Consider the following 16,539-nt stretch of genomic DNA (forward strand, 5'->3'; position numbering starts at 1 on the left):
TTGATTGATTGATTGATTGATTGATTGATTGATTGATTGATGCAGCACAACAGTCAAATAGTGGAGTGGAGTAGGGGAACAGCAAACAGCCAATAAAGCAGCCCGCCCGCTCGCCTGCCCGCCACAATGGACCTACCTGTGTACACTAGATGGATGTGATGGAATGTACTGTCGTCCCTACATTTCAAGAAGAAGTAAGAATTGCAGTTGCAACAAAGCCTTGCTTGCCTACAAAGAGAGCAGCAATTTGGATTTGTTACTATGTTACCTAGAAGAATAACAAACTGTGCAAGGATGGAGGTTGTAGGAGCAAGGAGAAGTTGTCTGTAAAGTTGGTGGATGCCTATTTTCCATTTTGCAGTCCCTTGTCTCCCTCTTGTGGCCTCCTGGAGGCAACTAGCTGTGCAAAAAAAAGACAGCCTGGCGGCCGGCTGTTGCAGTGTTGCCCTCTCAGGCAACACTGAGTGACTGACTGAGCCTCACCGTCTTATATAAAGTTCAGACGGAACTTTGCACGTGTCATAGTGGAGCCCTCAGGATTCCAGAGCCAGCTTTCTGACATCATAATGGGGCCTCAGAGATAAAAGCCTGGGCCCAGGCAGTGTTGGTCAGTGCTGCTCAGCAGGCAGCACTGGACTGGACTGGATTACAGCTGATACAAGGTGTGAAGGAACAAGGGGTGGCTGTGGGCATGCACTTGCTGCCGCTGCCAGTGTTTATCTGCATGGCAGCAGGGCATTTGGGCGTTGCCAGGAAGGCGTTTTTATGTAGATTCCTCCTCTTTCAGCACTGCATTGTGGTGCAAGCAAAAGAAGCAAATCCTGTCTGGCTTCCTCTCCGGCCTTTATTCACCTCCCGTGTAGCTGTGAGTGTGTGAGCCTGCAGGGCCCCATGGAATTGCCTAGAAGTAGGCTGAATCGCTGCAAGGGCTGAACAGCAGTATCGGGCAGGCTCGGGCAACGCGCGGCCCGTTCGGGTTATCGCTTCTCGGCCTTTTGGCTAAGATCAAGTGTAGTATCTGTTCTTATCAGTTTAATATCTGATACGTCCCCTATCTGGGGACCATATATTAAATGGATTTTTAGAACAGGGAGATGGAAATAGAGCTTGCTCTGTCCACTCCACGCATTGACCTGGTATTGCAGTATTTCCAGGACCGGTGCACCCTTTCCTTATGTGTTGACTAAAAGCAGATTCCAAAAGTGTTTTTTGTCTTTGCTATTGTTTCTGTCTTTCTGAAGGGATCTCCCCTTTTAATCCCATTATTTCAACACCTGTTGGACAATGCATGAGTGATAATGAGCTCATTGATTAAATGCAATTAATGAATAGATTGCCACCTCTTGTTGTGTGTCGTCTGTGTTTCTGTGTTTCCGGCATTTCACATTGGAACACCTCATTCACCTTCCTTGTCTTCTCTCCGCCCTCCCTTTTAGGTAAGTTAAAGAGCTGCACCTGAGCCAGCCACTGATTGATTGATTGATTGATTGATTGATTGATTGATTGATGCAGCACAACAGTCAAATAGTGGAGTGGAGTAGGGGAACAGCAAACAGCCAATAAAGCAGCCCGCCCGCTCGCCTGCCCGCCACAATGGACCTACCTGTGTACACTAGATGGATGTGATGGAATGTACTGTCGTCCCTACATTTCAAGAAGAAGTAAGAATTGCAGTTGCAACAAAGCCTTGCTTGCCTACAAAGAGAGCAGCAATTTGGATTTGTTACTATGTTACCTAGAAGAATAACAAACTGTGCAAGGATGGAGGTTGTAGGAGCAAGGAGAAGTTGTCTGTAAAGTTGGTGGATGCCTATTTTCCATTTTGCAGTCCCTTGTCTCCCTCTTGTGGCCTCCTGGAGGCAACTAGCTGTGCAAAAAAAAGACAGCCTGGCGGCCGGCTGTTGCAGTGTTGCCCTCTCAGGCAACACTGAGTGACTGACTGAGCCTCACCGTCTTATATAAAGTTCAGACGGAACTTTGCACGTGTCATAGTGGAGCCCTCAGGATTCCAGAGCCAGCTTTCTGACATCATAATGGGGCCTCAGAGATAAAAGCCTGGGCCCAGGCAGTGTTGGTCAGTGCTGCTCAGCAGGCAGCACTGGACTGGACTGGATTACAGCTGATACAAGGTGTGAAGGAACAAGGGGTGGCTGTGGGCATGCACTTGCTGCCGCTGCCAGTGTTTATCTGCATGGCAGCAGGGCATTTGGGCGTTGCCAGGAAGGCGTTTTTATGTAGATTCCTCCTCTTTCAGCACTGCATTGTGGTGCAAGCAAAAGAAGCAAATCCTGTCTGGCTTCCTCTCCGGCCTTTATTCACCTCCCGTGTAGCTGTGAGTGTGTGAGCCTGCAGGGCCCCATGGAATTGCCTAGAAGTAGGCTGAATCGCTCCAAGGGCTGAACAGCAGTATCGGGCAGGCTCGGGCAACGCGCGGCCCGTTCGGGTTATCGCTTCTCGGCCTTTTGGCTAAGATCAAGTGTAGTATCTGTTCTTATCAGTTTAATATCTGATACGTCCCCTATCTGGGGACCATATATTAAATGGATTTTTAGAACAGGGAGATGGAAATAGAGCTTGCTCTGTCCACTCCACGCATTGACCTGGTATTGCAGTATTTCCAGGACCGGTGCACCCTTTCCTTATGTGTTGACTAAAAGCAGATTCCAAAAGTGTTTTTTGTCTTTGCTATTGTTTCTGTCTTTCTGAAGGGATCTCCCCTTTTAATCCCATTATTTCAACACCTGTTGGACAATGCATGAGTGATAATGAGCTCATTGATTAAATGCAATTAATGAATAGATTGCCACCTCTTGTTGTGTGTCGTCTGTGTTTCTGTGTTTCCGGCATTTCACATTGGAACACCTCATTCACCTTCCTTGTCTTCTCTCCGCCCTCCCTTTTAGGTAAGTTAAAGAGCTGCACCTGAGCCAGCCACTGATTGATTGATTGATTGATTGATTGATTGATTGATTGATTGATTGATTGATTGATTGATGCAGCACAACAGTCAAATAGTGGAGTGGAGTAGGGGAACAGCAAACAGCCAATAAAGCAGCCCGCCCGCTCGCCTGCCCGCCACAATGGACCTACCTGTGTACACTAGATGGATGTGATGGAATGTACTGTTGTCCCTACATTTCAAGAAGAAGTAAGAATTGCAGTTGCAACAAAGCCTTGCTTGCCTACAAAGAGAGCAGCAATTTGGATTTGTTACTATGTTACCTAGAAGAATAACAAACTGTGCAAGGATGGAGGTTGTAGGAGCAAGGAGAAGTTGTCTGTAAAGTTGGTGGATGCCTATTTTCCATTTTGCAGTCCCTTGTCTCCCTCTTGTGGCCTCCTGGAGGCAACTAGCTGTGCAAAAAAAAGACAGCCTGGCGGCCGGCTGTTGCAGTGTTGCCCTCTCAGGCAACACTGAGTGACTGACTGAGCCTCACCGTCTTATATAAAGTTCAGACGGAACTTTGCACGTGTCATAGTGGAGCCCTCAGGATTCCAGAGCCAGCTTTCTGACATCATAATGGGGCCTCAGAGATAAAAGCCTGGGCCCAGGCAGTGTTGGTCAGTGCTGCTCAGCAGGCAGCACTGGACTGGACTGGATTACAGCTGATACAAGGTGTGAAGGAACAAGGGGTGGCTGTGGGCATGCACTTGCTGCCGCTGCCAGTGTTTATCTGCATGGCAGCAGGGCATTTGGGCGTTGCCAGGAAGGCGTTTTTATGTAGATTCCTCCTCTTTCAGCACTGCATTGTGGTGCAAGCAAAAGAAGCAAATCCTGTCTGGCTTCCTCTCCGGCCTTTATTCACCTCCCGTGTAGCTGTGAGTGTGTGAGCCTGCAGGGCCCCATGGAATTGCCTAGAAGTAGGCTGAATCGCTGCAAGGGCTGAACAGCAGTATCGGGCAGGCTCGGGCAACGCGCGGCCCGTTCGGGTTATCGCTTCTCGGCCTTTTGGCTAAGATCAAGTGTAGTATCTGTTCTTATCAGTTTAATATCTGATACGTCCCCTATCTGGGGACCATATATTAAATGGATTTTTAGAACAGGGAGATGGAAATAGAGCTTGCTCTGTCCACTCCACGCATTGACCTGGTATTGCAGTATTTCCAGGACCGGTGCACCCTTTCCTTATGTGTTGACTAAAAGCAGATTCCAAAAGTGTTTTTTGTCTTTGCTATTGTTTCTGTCTTTCTGAAGGGATCTCCCCTTTTAATCCCATTATTTCAACACCTGTTGGACAATGCATGAGTGATAATGAGCTCATTGATTAAATGCAATTAATGAATAGATTGCCACCTCTTGTTGTGTGTCGTCTGTGTTTCTGTGTTTCCGGCATTTCACATTGGAACACCTCATTCACCTTCCTTGTCTTCTCTCCGCCCTCCCTTTTAGGTAAGTTAAAGAGCTGCACCTGAGCCAGCCACTGATTGATTGATTGATTGATTGATTGATTGATTGATTGATTGATTGATTGATTGATGCAGCACAACAGTCAAATAGTGGAGTGGAGTAGGGGAACAGCAAACAGCCAATAAAGCAGCCCGCCCGCTCGCCTGCCCGCCACAATGGACCTACCTGTGTACACTAGATGGATGTGATGGAATGTACTGTCGTCCCTACATTTCAAGAAGAAGTAAGAATTGCAGTTGCAACAAAGCCTTGCTTGCCTACAAAGAGAGCAGCAATTTGGATTTGTTACTATGTTACCTAGAAGAATAACAAACTGTGCAAGGATGGAGGTTGTAGGAGCAAGGAGAAGTTGTCTGTAAAGTTGGTGGATGCCTATTTTCCATTTTGCAGTCCCTTGTCTCCCTCTTGTGGCCTCCTGGAGGCAACTAGCTGTGCAAAAAAAAGACAGCCTGGCGGCCGGCTGTTGCAGTGTTGCCCTCTCAGGCAACACTGAGTGACTGACTGAGCCTCACCGTCTTATATAAAGTTCAGACGGAACTTTGCACGTGTCATAGTGGAGCCCTCAGGATTCCAGAGCCAGCTTTCTGACACCATAATGGGGCCTCAGAGATAAAAGCCTGGGCCCAGGCAGTGTTGGTCAGTGCTGCTCAGCAGGCAGCACTGGACTGGACTGGATTACAGCTGATACAAGGTGTGAAGGAACAAGGGGTGGCTGTGGGCATGCACTTGCTGCCGCTGCCAGTGTTTATCTGCATGGCAGCAGGGCATTTGGGCGTTGCCAGGAAGGCATTTTTATGTAGATTCCTCCTCTTTCAGCACTGCATTGTGGTGCAAGCAAAAGAAGCAAATCCTGTCTGGCTTCCTCTCCGGCCTTTATTCACCTCCCGTGTAGCTGTGAGTGTGTGAGCCTGCAGGGCCCCATGGAATTGCCTAGAAGTAGGCTGAATCGCTGCAAGGGCTGAACAGCAGTATCGGGCAGGCTCGGGCAACGCGCGGCCCGTTCGGGTTATCGCTTCTCGGCCTTTTGGCTAAGATCAAGTGTAGTATCTGTTCTTATCAGTTTAATATCTGATACGTCCCCTATCTGGGGACCATATATTAAATGGATTTTTAGAACAGGGAGATGGAAATAGAGCTTGCTCTGTCCACTCCACGCATTGACCTGGTATTGCAGTATTTCCAGGACCGGTGCACCCTTTCCTTATGTGTTGACTAAAAGCAGATTCCAAAAGTGTTTTTTGTCTTTGCTATTGTTTCTGTCTTTCTGAAGGGATCTCCCCTTTTAATCCCATTATTTCAACACCTGTTGGACAATGCATGAGTGATAATGAGCTCATTGATTAAATGCAATTAATGAATAGATTGCCACCTCTTGTTGTGTGTCGTCTGTGTTTCTGTGTTTCCGGCATTTCACATTGGAACACCTCATTCACCTTCCTTGTCTTCTCTCCGCCCTCCCTTTTAGGTAAGTTAAAGAGCTGCACCTGAGCCAGCCACTGATTGATTGATTGATTGATTGATTGATTGATTGATTGATTGATTGATTGATGCAGCACAACAGTCAAATAGTGGAGTGGAGTAGGGGAACAGCAAACAGCCAATAAAGCAGCCCGCCCGCTCGCCTGCCCGCCACAATGGACCTACCTGTGTACACTAGATGGATGTGATGGAATGTACTGTCGTCCCTACATTTCAAGAAGAAGTAAGAATTGCAGTTGCAACAAAGCCTTGCTTGCCTACAAAGAGAGCAGCAATTTGGATTTGTTACTATGTTACCTAGAAGAATAACAAACTGTGCAAGGATGGAGGTTGTAGGAGCAAGGAGAAGTTGTCTGTAAAGTTGGTGGATGCCTATTTTCCATTTTGCAGTCCCTTGTCTCCCTCTTGTGGCCTCCTGGAGGCAACTAGCTGTGCAAAAAAAAGACAGCCTGGCGGCCGGCTGTTGCAGTGTTGCCCTCTCAGGCAACACTGAGTGACTGACTGAGCCTCACCGTCTTATATAAAGTTCAGACGGAACTTTGCACGTGTCATAGTGGAGCCCTCAGGATTCCAGAGCCAGCTTTCTGACATCATAATGGGGCCTCAGAGATAAAAGCCTGGGCCCAGGCAGTGTTGGTCAGTGCTGCTCAGCAGGCAGCACTGGACTGGACTGGATTACAGCTGATACAAGACAAGGTGTGAAGGAACAAGGGGTGGCTGTGGGCATGCACTTGCTGCCGCTGCCAGTGTTTATCTGCATGGCAGCAGGGCATTTGGGCGTTGCCAGGAAGGCGTTTTTATGTAGATTCCTCCTCTTTCAGCACTGCATTGTGGTGCAAGCAAAAGAAGCAAATCCTGTCTGGCTTCCTCTCCGGCCTTTATTCACCTCCCGTGTAGCTGTGAGTGTGTGAGCCTGCAGGGCCCCATGGAATTGCCTAGAAGTAGGCTGAATCGCTGCAAGGGCTGAACAGCAGTATCGGGCAGGCTCGGGCAACGCGCGGCCCGTTCGGGTTATCGCTTCTCGGCCTTTTGGCTAAGATCAAGTGTAGTATCTGTTCTTATCAGTTTAATATCTGATACGTCCCCTATCTGGGGACCATATATTAAATGGATTTTTAGAACAGGGAGATGGAAATAGAGCTTGCTCTGTCCACTCCACGCATTGACCTGGTATTGCAGTATTTCCAGGACCGGTGCACCCTTTCCTTATGTGTTGACTAAAAGCAGATTCCAAAAGTGTTTTTTGTCTTTGCTATTGTTTCTGTCTTTCTGAAGGGATCTCCCCTTTTAATCCCATTATTTCAACACCTGTTGGACAATGCATGAGTGATAATGAGCTCATTGATTAAATGCAATTAATGAATAGATTGCCACCTCTTGTTGTGTGTCGTCTGTGTTTCTGTGTTTCCGGCATTTCACATTGGAACACCTCATTCACCTTCCTTGTCTTCTCTCTGCCCTCCCTTTTAGGTAAGTTAAAGAGCTGCACCTGAGCCAGCCACTGATTGATTGATTGATTGATTGATTGATTGATTGATTGATTGATTGATGCAGCACAACAGTCAAATAGTGGAGTGGAGTAGGGGAACAGCAAACAGCCAATAAAGCAGCCCGCCCGCTCGCCTGCCCGCCACAATGGACCTACCTGTGTACACTAGATGGATGTGATGGAATGTACTGTCGTCCCTACATTTCAAGAAGAAGTAAGAATTGCAGTTGCAACAAAGCCTTGCTTGCCTACAAAGAGAGCAGCAATTTGGATTTGTTACTATGTTACCTAGAAGAATAACAAACTGTGCAAGGATGGAGGTTGTAGGAGCAAGGAGAAGTTGTCTGTAAAGTTGGTGGATGCCTATTTTCCATTTTGCAGTCCCTTGTCTCCCTCTTGTGGCCTCCTGGAGGCAACTAGCTGTGCAAAAAAAAGACAGCCTGGCGGCCGGCTGTTGCAGTGTTGCCCTCTCAGGCAACACTGAGTGACTGACTGAGCCTCACCGTCTTATATAAAGTTCAGACGGAACTTTGCACGTGTCATAGTGGAGCCCTCAGGATTCCAGAGCCAGCTTTCTGACATCATAATGGGGCCTCAGAGATAAAAGCCTGGGCCCAGGCAGTGTTGGTCAGTGCTGCTCAGCAGGCAGCACTGGACTGGACAGGATTACAGCTGATACAAGGTGTGAAGGAACAAGGGGTGGCTGTGGGCATGCACTTGCTGCCGCTGCCAGTGTTTATCTGCATGGCAGCAGGGCATTTGGGCGTTGCCAGGAAGGCGTTTTTATGTAGATTCCTCCTCTTTCAGCACTGCATTGTGGTGCAAGCAAAAGAAGCAAATCCTGTCTGGCTTCCTCTCCGGCCTTTATTCACCTCCCGTGTAGCTGTGAGTGTGTGAGCCTGCAGGGCCCCATGGAATTGCCTAGAAGTAGGCTGAATCGCTGCAAGGGCTGAACAGCAGTATCGGGCAGGCTCGGGCAACGCGCGGCCCGTTCGGGTTATCGCTTCTCGGCCTTTTGGCTAAGATCAAGTGTAGTATCTGTTCTTATCAGTTTAATATCTGATACGTCCCCTATCTGGGGACCATATATTAAATGGATTTTTAGAACAGGGAGATGGAAATAGAGCTTGCTCTGTCCACTCCACGCATTGACCTGGTATTGCAGTATTTCCAGGACCGGTGCACCCTTTCCTTATGTGTTGACTAAAAGCAGATTCCAAAAGTGTTTTTTGTCTTTGCTATTGTTTCTGTCTTTCTGAAGGGATCTCCCCTTTTAATCCCATTATTTCAACACCTGTTGGACAATGCATGAGTGATAATGAGCTCATTGATTAAATGCAATTAATGAATAGATTGCCACCTCTTGTTGTGTGTCGTCTGTGTTTCTGTGTTTCCGGCATTTCACATTGGAACACCTCATTCACCTTCCTTGTCTTCTCTCCGCCCTCCCTTTTAGGTAAGTTAAAGAGCTGCACCTGAGCCAGCCACTGATTGATTGATTGATTGATTGATTGATTGATTGATTGATTGATGCAGCACAACAGTCAAATAGTGGAGTGGAGTAGGGGAACAGCAAACAGCCAATAAAGCAGCCCGCCCGCTCGCCTGCCCGCCACAATGGACCTACCTGTGTACACTAGATGGATGTGATGGAATGTACTGTCGTCCCTACATTTCAAGAAGAAGTAAGAATTGCAGTTGCAACAAAGCCTTGCTTGCCTACAAAGAGAGCAGCAATTTGGATTTGTTACTATGTTACCTAGAAGAATAACAAACTGTGCAAGGATGGAGGTTGTAGGAGCAAGGAGAAGTTGTCTGTAAAGTTGGTGGATGCCTATTTTCCATTTTGCAGTCCCTTGTCTCCCTCTTGTGGCCTCCTGGAGGCAACTAGCTGTGCAAAAAAAAGACAGCCTGGCGGCCGGCTGTTGCAGTGTTGCCCTCTCAGGCAACACTGAGTGACTGACTGAGCCTCACCGTCTTATATAAAGTTCAGACGGAACTTTGCACGTGTCATAGTGGAGCCCTCAGGATTCCAGAGCCAGCTTTCTGACATCATAATGGGGCCTCAGAGATAAAAGCCTGGGCCCAGGCAGTGTTGGTCAGTGCTGCTCAGCAGGCAGCACTGGACTGGACTGGATTACAGCTGATACAAGGTGTGAAGGAACAAGGGGTGGCTGTGGGCATGCACTTGCTGCCGCTGCCAGTGTTTATCTGCATGGCAGCAGGGCATTTGGGCGTTGCCAGGAAGGCGTTTTTATGTAGATTCCTCCTCTTTCAGCACTGCATTGTGGTGCAAGCAAAAGAAGCAAATCCTGTCTGGCTTCCTCTCCGGCCTTTATTCACCTCCCGTGTAGCTGTGAGTGTGTGAGCCTGCAGGGCCCCATGGAATTGCCTAGAAGTAGGCTGAATCGCTGCAAGGGCTGAACAGCAGTATCGGGCAGGCTCGGGCAACGCGCGGCCCGTTCGGGTTATCGCTTCTCGGCCTTTTGGCTAAGATCAAGTGTAGTATCTGTTCTTATCAGTTTAATATCTGATACGTCCCCTATCTGGGGACCATATATTAAATGGATTTTTAGAACAGGGAGATGGAAATAGAGCTTGCTCTGTCCACTTCACGCATTGACCTGGTATTGCAGTATTTCCAGGACCGGTGCACCCTTTCCTTATGTGTTGACTAAAAGCAGATTCCAAAAGTGTTTTTTGTCTTTGCTATTGTTTCTGTCTTTCTGAAGGGATCTCCCCTTTTAATCCCATTATTTCAACACCTGTTGGACAATGCATGAGTGATAATGAGCTCATTGATTAAATGCAATTAATGAATAGATTGCCACCTCTTGTTGTGTGTCGTCTGTGTTTCTGTGTTTCCGGCATTTCACATTGGAACACCTCATTCACCTTCCTTGTCTTCTCTCCGCCCTCCCTTTTAGGTAAGTTAAAGAGCTGCACCTGAGCCAGCCACTGATTGATTGCTTGATTGATTGATTGATTGATTGATTGATTGATTGATTGATTGATGCAGCACAACAGTCAAATAGTGGAGTGGAGTAGGGGAACAGCAAACAGCCAATAAAGCAGCCCGCCCGCTCGCCTGCCCGCCACAATGGACCTACCTGTGTACACTAGATGGATGTGATGGAATGTACTGTCGTCCCTACATTTCAAGAAGAAGTAAGAATTGCAGTTGCAACAAAGCCTTGCTTGCCTACAAAGAGAGCAGCAATTTGGATTTGTTACTATGTTACCTAGAAGAATAACAAACTGTGCAAGGATGGAGGTTGTAGGAGCAAGGAGAAGTTGTCTGTAAAGTTGGTGGATGCCTATTTTCCATTTTGCAGTCCCTTGTCTCCCTCTTGTGGCCTCCTGGAGGCAACTAGCTGTGCAAAAAAAAGACAGCCTGGCGGCCGGCTGTTGCAGTGTTGCCCTCTCAGGCAACACTGAGTGACTGACTGAGCCTCACCGTCTTATATAAAGTTCAGACGGAACTTTGCACGTGTCATAGTGGAGCCCTCAGGATTCCAGAGCCAGCTTTCTGACATCATAATGGGGCCTCAGAGATAAAAGCCTGGGCCCAGGCAGTGTTGGTCAGTGCTGCTCAGCAGGCAGCACTGGACTGGACTGGATTACAGCTGATACAAGGTGTGAAGGAACAAGGGGTGGCTGTGGGCATGCACTTGCTGCCACTGCCAGTGTTTATCTGCATGGCAGCAGGGCATTTGGGCGTTGCCAGGAAGGCGTTTTTATGTAGATTCCTCCTCTTTCAGCACTGCATTGTGGTGCAAGCAAAAGAAGCAAATCCTGTCTGGCTTCCTCTCCGGCCTTTATTCACCTCCCGTGTAGCTGTGAGTGTGTGAGCCTGCAGGGCCCCATGGAATTGCCTAGAAGTAGGCTGAATCGCTGCAAGGGCTGAACAGCAGTATCGGGCAGGCTCGGGCAACGCGCGGCCCGTTCGGGTTATCGCTTCTCGGCCTTTTGGCTAAGATCAAGTGTAGTATCTGTTCTTATCAGTTTAATATCTGATACGTCCCCTATCTGGGGACCATATATTAAATGGATTTTTAGAACAGGGAGATGGAAATAGAGCTTGCTCTGTCCACTCCACGCATTGACCTGGTATTGCAGTATTTCCAGGACCGGTGCACCCTTTCCTTATGTGTTGACTAAAAGCAGATTCCAAAAGTGTTTTTTGTCTTTGCTATTGTTTCTGTCTTTCTGAAGGGATCTCCCCTTTTAATCCCATTATTTCAACACCTGTTGGACAATGCATGAGTGATAATGAGCTCATTGATTAAATGCAATTAATGAATAGATTGCCACCTCTTGTTGTGTGTCGTCTGTGTTTCTGTGTTTCCGGCATTTCACATTGGAACACCTCATTCACCTTCCTTGTCTTCTCTCCGCCCTCCCTTTTAGGTAAGTTAAAGAGCTGCACCTGAGCCAGCCACTGATTGATTGATTGATTGATTGATTGATTGATTGATTGATTGATGCAGCACAACAGTCAAATAGTGGAGTGGAGTAGGGGAACAGCAAACAGCCAATAAAGCAGCCCGCCCGCTCGCCTGCCCGCCACAATGGACCTACCTGTGTACACTAGATGGATGTGATGGAATGTACTGTCGTCCCTACATTTCAAGAAGAAGTAAGAATTGCAGTTGCAACAAAGCCTTGCTTGCCTACAAAGAGAGCAGCAATTTGGATTTGTTACTATGTTACCTAGAAGAATAACAAACTGTGCAAGGATGGAGGTTGTAGGAGCAAGGAGAAGTTGTCTGTAAAGTTGGTGGATGCCTATTTTCCATTTTGCAGTCCCTTGTCTCCCTCTTGTGGCCTCCTGGAGGCAACTAGCTGTGCAAAAAAAAGACAGCCTGGCGGCCGGCTGTTGCAGTGTTGCCCTCTCAGGCAACACTGAGTGACTGACTGAGCCTCACCGTCTTATATAAAGTTCAGACGGAACTTTGCACGTGTCATAGTGGAGCCCTCAGGATTCCAGAGCCAGCTTTCTGACATCATAATGGGGCCTCAGAGATAAAAGCCTGGGCCCAGGCAGTGTTGGTCAGTGCTGCTCAGCAGGCAGCACTGGACTGGACTGGATTACAGCTGATACAAGGTGTGAAGGAACAAGGGGTGGCTGTGGGCATGCACTTGCTGCCGCTGCCAGTGTTTATCTGCATGGCAGCAGGGCATTTGGGCGTTGCCAGGAAGGCGTTTTTATGTAGATTCCTCCTCTTTCAGCACTGCATTGTGGTGCAAGCAAAAGAAGCAAATCCTGTCTGGCTTCCTCTCCGGCCTTTATTCACCTCCCGTGTAGCTGTGAGTGTGTGAGCCTGCAGGGCCCCATGGAATTGCCTAGAAGTAGGCTGAATCGCTGCAAGGGCTGAACAGCAGTATCGGGCAGGCTCGGGCAACGCGCGGCCCGTTCGGGTTATCGCTTCTCGGCCTTTTGGCTAAGATCAAGTGTAGTATCTGTTCTTATCAGTTTAATATCTGATACGTCCCCTATCTGGGGACCATATATTAAATGGATTTTTAGAACAGGGAGATGGAAATAGAGCTTGCTCTGTCCACTCCACGCATTGACCTGGTATTGCAGTATTTCCAGGACCGGTGCACCCTTTCCTTATGTGTTGACTAAAAGCAGATTCCAAAAGTGTTTTTTGTCTTTGCTATTGTTTCTGTCTTTCTGAAGGGATCTCCCCTTTTAATCCCATTATTTCAACACCTGTTGGACAATGCATGAGTGATAATGAGCTCATTGATTAAATGCAATTAATGAATAGATTGCCACCTCTTGTTGTGTGTCGTCTGTGTTTCTGTGTTTCCGGCATTTCACATTGGAACACCTCATTCACCTTCCTTGTCTTCTCTCCGCCCTCCCTTTTAGGTAAGTTAAAGAGCTGCACCTGAGCCAGCCACTGATTGATTGATTGATTGATTGATTGATTGATTGATTGATTGATTGATTGATTGATGCAGCACAACAGTCAAATAGTGGAGTGGAGTAGGGGAACAGCAAACAGCCAATAAAGCAGCCCGCCCGCTCGCCTGCCCGCCACAATGGACCTACCTGTGTACACTAGATGGATGTGATGGAATGTACTGTCGTCCCTACATTTCAAGAAGAAGTAAGAATTGCAGTTGCAACAAAGCCTTGCTTGCCTACAAAGAGAGCAGCAATTTGGATTTCTTACTATGTTACCTAGAAGAATAACAAACTGTGCAAGGATGGAGGTTGTAGGAGCAAGGAGAAGTTGTCTGTAAAGTTGGTGGATGCCTATTTTCCATTTTGCAGTCCCTTGTCTCCCTCTTGTGGCCTCCTGGAGGCAACTAGCTGTGCAAAAAAAAGACAGCCTGGCGGCCGGCTGTTGCAGTGTTGCCCTCTCAGGCAACACTGAGTGACTGACTGAGCCTCACCGTCTTATATAAAGTTCAGACGGAACTTTGCACGTGTCATAGTGGAGCCCTCAGGATTCCAGAGCCAGCTTTCTGACATCATAATGGGGCCTCAGAGATAAAAGCCTGGGCCCAGGCAGTGTTGGTCAGTGCTGCTCAGCAGGCAGCACTGGACTGGACTGGATTACAGCTGATACAAGGTGTGAAGGAACAAGGGGTGGCTGTGGGCATGCACTTGCTGCCGCTGCCAGTGTTTATCTGCATGGCAGCAGGGCATTTGGGCGTTGCCAGGAAGGCGTTTTTATGTAGATTCCTCCTCTTTCAGCACTGCATTGTGGTGCAAGCAAAAGAAGCAAATCCTGTCTGGCTTCCTCTCCGGCCTTTATTCACCTCCCGTGTAGCTGTGAGTGTGTGAGCCTGCAGGGCCCCATGGAATTGCCTAGAAGTAGGCTGAATCGCTGCAAGGGCTGAACAGCAGTATCGGGCAGGCTCGGGCAACGCGCGGCCCGTTCGGGTTATCGCTTCTCGGCCTTTTGGCTAAGATCAAGTGTAGTATCTGTTCTTATCAGTTTAATATCTGATACGTCCCCTATCTGGGGACCATATATTAAATGGATTTTTAGAACAGGGAGATGGAAATAGAGCTTGCTCTGTCCACTCCACGCATTGACCTGGTATTGCAGTATTTCCAGGACCGGTGCACCCTTTCCTTATGTGTTGACTAAAAGCAGATTCCAAAAGTGTTTTTTGTCTTTGCTATTGTTTCTGTCTTTCTGAAGGGATCTCCCCTTTTAATCCCATTATTTCAACACCTGTTGGACAATGCATGAGTGATAATGAGCTCATTGATTAAATGCAATTAATGAATAGATTGCCACCTCTTGTTGTGTGTCGTCTGTGTTTCTGTGTTTCCGGCATTTCACATTGGAACACCTCATTCACCTTCCTTGTCTTCTCTCCGCCCTCCCTTTTAGGTAAGTTAAAGAGCTGCACCTGAGCCAGCCACTGATTGATTGCTTGATTGATTGATTGATTGATTGATTGATTGATTGATGCAGCACAACAGTCAAATAGTGGAGTGGAGTAGGGGAACAGCAAACAGCCAATAAAGCAGCCCGCCCGCTCGCCTGCCCGCCACAATGGACCTACCTGTGTACACTAGATGGATGTGATGGAATGTACTGTCGTCCCTACATTTCAAGAAGAAGTAAGAATTGCAGTTGCAACAAAGCCTTGCTTGCCTACAAAGAGAGCAGCAATTTGGATTTGTTACTATGTTACCTAGAAGAATAACAAACTGTGCAAGGATGGAGGTTGTAGGAGCAAGGAGAAGTTGTCTGTAAAGTTGGTGGATGCCTATTTTCCATTTTGCAGTCCCTTGTCTCCCTCCTGTGGCCTCCTGGAGGCAACTAGCTGTGCAAAAAAAAGACAGCCTGGCGGCCGGCTGTTGCAGTGTTGCCCTCTCAGGCAACACTGAGTGACTGACTGAGCCTCACCGTCTTATATAAAGTTCAGACGGAACTTTGCACGTGTCATAGTGGAGCCCTCAGGATTCCAGAGCCAGCTTTCTGACATCATAATGGGGCCTCAGAGATAAAAGCCTGGGCCCAGGCAGTGTTGGTCAGTGCTGCTCAGCAGGCAGCACTGGACTGGACTGGATTACAGCTGATACAAGGTGTGAAGGAACAAGGGGTGGCTGTGGGCATGCACTTGCTGCCGCTGCCAGTGTTTATCTGCATGGCAGCAGGGCATTTGGGCGTTGCCAGGAAGGCGTTTTTATGTAGATTCCTCCTCTTTCAGCACTGCATTGTGGTGCAAGCAAAAGAAGCAAATCCTGTCTGGCTTCCTCTCCGGCCTTTATTCACCTCCCGTGTAGCTGTGAGTGTGTGAGCCTGCAGGGCCCCATGGAATTGCCTAGAAGTAGGCTGAATCGCTGCAAGGGCTGAACAGCAGTATCGGGCAGGCTCGGGCAACGCGCGGCCCGTTCGGGTTATCGCTTCTCGGCCTTTTGGCTAAGATCAAGTGTAGTATCTGTTCTTATCAGTTTAATATCTGATACGTCCCCTATCTGGGGACCATATATTAAATGGATTTTTAGAACAGGGAGATGGAAATAGAGCTTGCTCTGTCCACTCCACGCATTGACCTGGTATTGCAGTATTTCCAGGACCGGTGCACCCTTTCCTTATGTGTTGACTAAAAGCAGATTCCAAAAGTGTTTTTTGTCTTTGCTATTGTTTCTGTCTTTCTGAAGGGATCTCCCCTTTTAATCCCATTATTTCAACACCTGTTGGACAATGCATGAGTGATAATGAGCTCATTGATTAAATGCAATTAATGAATAGATTGCCACCTCTTGTTGTGTGTCGTCTGTGTTTCTGTGTTTCCGGCATTTCACATTGGAACACCTCATTCACCTTCCTTGTCTTCTCTCCGCCCTCCCTTTTAGGTAAGTTAAAGAGCTGCACCTGAGCCAGCCACTGATTGATTGATTGATTGATTGATTGATTGATTGATTGATTGATTGATGCAGCACAACAGTCAAATAGTGGAGTGGAGTAGGGGAACAGCAAACAGCCAATAAAGCAGCCCGCCCGCTCGCCTGCCCGCCACAATGGACCTACCTGTGTACACTAGATGGATGTGATGGAATGTACTGTCGTCCCTACATTTCAAGAAGAAGTAAGAATTGCAGTTGCAACAAAGCCTTGCTTGCCTACAAAGAGAGCAGCAATTTGGATTTGTTACTATGTTACCTAGAAGAATAACAAAC

The 16,539-nt window shown here is 47.7% G+C and overlaps 11 non-coding genes across 11 annotated transcripts; all 11 read left to right on the top strand.

Annotated features, from left to right (window-relative positions):
• Nucleotides 1-979: 979 nt before the first annotated feature.
• LOC142694251 (U2 spliceosomal RNA) lies at nucleotides 980-1,170 on the top strand. The gene has a single exon (XR_012862509.1). It is a non-coding gene; the product is annotated as a U2 spliceosomal RNA (small nuclear RNA).
• A 1,276-nt stretch (nucleotides 1,171-2,446) lies between these two features.
• On the top strand, nucleotides 2,447-2,637 carry LOC142694264 (U2 spliceosomal RNA). Its single transcript, XR_012862520.1, has one exon. It is a non-coding gene; the product is annotated as a U2 spliceosomal RNA (small nuclear RNA).
• Nucleotides 2,638-3,933: 1,296 nt separating this feature from the next.
• LOC142694276 (U2 spliceosomal RNA) lies at nucleotides 3,934-4,124 on the top strand. Its single transcript, XR_012862531.1, has one exon. It is a non-coding gene; the product is annotated as a U2 spliceosomal RNA (small nuclear RNA).
• Nucleotides 4,125-5,416: 1,292 nt separating this feature from the next.
• Nucleotides 5,417-5,607, top strand: LOC142694288 (U2 spliceosomal RNA). Its single transcript, XR_012862542.1, has one exon. It is a non-coding gene; the product is annotated as a U2 spliceosomal RNA (small nuclear RNA).
• A 1,293-nt stretch (nucleotides 5,608-6,900) lies between these two features.
• LOC142694300 (U2 spliceosomal RNA) lies at nucleotides 6,901-7,091 on the top strand. The gene has a single exon (XR_012862553.1). It is a non-coding gene; the product is annotated as a U2 spliceosomal RNA (small nuclear RNA).
• Nucleotides 7,092-8,375: 1,284 nt separating this feature from the next.
• LOC142694312 (U2 spliceosomal RNA) lies at nucleotides 8,376-8,566 on the top strand. Its single transcript, XR_012862564.1, has one exon. It is a non-coding gene; the product is annotated as a U2 spliceosomal RNA (small nuclear RNA).
• Nucleotides 8,567-9,846: 1,280 nt separating this feature from the next.
• On the top strand, nucleotides 9,847-10,037 carry LOC142693806 (U2 spliceosomal RNA). The gene has a single exon (XR_012862109.1). It is a non-coding gene; the product is annotated as a U2 spliceosomal RNA (small nuclear RNA).
• Nucleotides 10,038-11,329: 1,292 nt separating this feature from the next.
• Nucleotides 11,330-11,520, top strand: LOC142694324 (U2 spliceosomal RNA). The gene has a single exon (XR_012862575.1). It is a non-coding gene; the product is annotated as a U2 spliceosomal RNA (small nuclear RNA).
• A 1,280-nt stretch (nucleotides 11,521-12,800) lies between these two features.
• LOC142694337 (U2 spliceosomal RNA) lies at nucleotides 12,801-12,991 on the top strand. Its single transcript, XR_012862587.1, has one exon. It is a non-coding gene; the product is annotated as a U2 spliceosomal RNA (small nuclear RNA).
• Nucleotides 12,992-14,283: 1,292 nt separating this feature from the next.
• Nucleotides 14,284-14,474, top strand: LOC142694349 (U2 spliceosomal RNA). Its single transcript, XR_012862598.1, has one exon. It is a non-coding gene; the product is annotated as a U2 spliceosomal RNA (small nuclear RNA).
• Nucleotides 14,475-15,758: 1,284 nt separating this feature from the next.
• On the top strand, nucleotides 15,759-15,949 carry LOC142694361 (U2 spliceosomal RNA). Its single transcript, XR_012862609.1, has one exon. It is a non-coding gene; the product is annotated as a U2 spliceosomal RNA (small nuclear RNA).
• Nucleotides 15,950-16,539: the final 590 nt, after the last annotated feature.

Source organism: Rhinoderma darwinii (genome assembly GCF_050947455.1).
Source record: "Rhinoderma darwinii isolate aRhiDar2 chromosome 5 unlocalized genomic scaffold, aRhiDar2.hap1 SUPER_5_unloc_45, whole genome shotgun sequence".
NCBI classification, from domain to species: domain Eukaryota; kingdom Metazoa; phylum Chordata; class Amphibia; order Anura; family Rhinodermatidae; genus Rhinoderma; species Rhinoderma darwinii.